Genomic DNA, 1,209 nt, shown 5'->3' with positions numbered 1-1,209 from the left:
CTTTTTTTTTTAATGGCAATTATTGCCAAATAAAATGATATAAAAATGGAGAAAAATATATTTACCAATCTAGGAATAATAATTTATTTTTTAGTAGAATAAATTATATATTGAATAACAAAAGTTATTATAGTTTCTTTTTACACAAACTAATACTCAACGACGGTATTTTGGTAATATTACCAATAAATATTAATTAATCTAATAGCTTTTTTAATGACATAAGTTTAGAAATTTGAAAATCATGTCATAAAATATAAAATTTTAATGTCATATTGTATAAAATTTTAATGTCATATTGTTTGACTTCCTGGATGAATATGATACCAATAAATAAAACTGCCACAGTTTAATTTCAACAAAGACAAATCTTCATAAGTATTACTATCATCAACGAGAATTGTTCTACTTTCAAGACAAATACTATTTTTTTTCACTGTATTTTTCAACTCGGCAGATCGAGAACTAATCTTCCACAGATTGAAACTCCATTTATTAAGGGTGTGCTACTAGCTAATGAGTTGTTATATACACAATGCGGGATTCGAAACTCTAATACTTTCTTAGGTAGACGAGTAAAATGACCACTCAACTAATTCAAATCAGTTAAAACAAATACTAATTATTTTTAATATTTTTAACATTAAAAATAATTAAACTTTAATTTTAATTATAACTTTATAAAATATTTATAGTAATAATTATTATATATATTTTTTGTTTAACTTATTTTAATAAAAAAATTTATATATTTTTATTAATTATCTGTACAGTATACGAAAACATACACTAATCTTTTTAAAAGATAAATCTATCAGACCGCTAAATTTTTAAAGACCTATTTAAGGTATTACTTTTACAATAAATAAGCATTATAACTTCTTAATTAGGTTATGTATGAAATATTTGATATAGATGTCTTTTTTCTTTTATAATATCCTATTTAAACTTCGTTAATGCGGTCTATTAATAATTGTTATCTTTTATCTCTTACCTTCGATTATAAATATTTGTATACGCTTTATGTATATTTAATTATATTAGATATATATTAAAAATTTAAAATATAAAATATACATTAAAAATAAATTAGTTAATATATAACTAATTTTGATATACAAATAATATTTTTTATATTTATACAATACATAATAACAAATTTATTTGACTAATTTTAATATATACATAATATTTTTTTTACAATATATC

This window comes from Arachis duranensis, chromosome 10, assembly GCF_000817695.3.
Source record: "Arachis duranensis cultivar V14167 chromosome 10, aradu.V14167.gnm2.J7QH, whole genome shotgun sequence".
NCBI classification, from domain to species: domain Eukaryota; kingdom Viridiplantae; phylum Streptophyta; class Magnoliopsida; order Fabales; family Fabaceae; genus Arachis; species Arachis duranensis.
Note: the sequence above shows the minus strand (reverse complement) of the source record.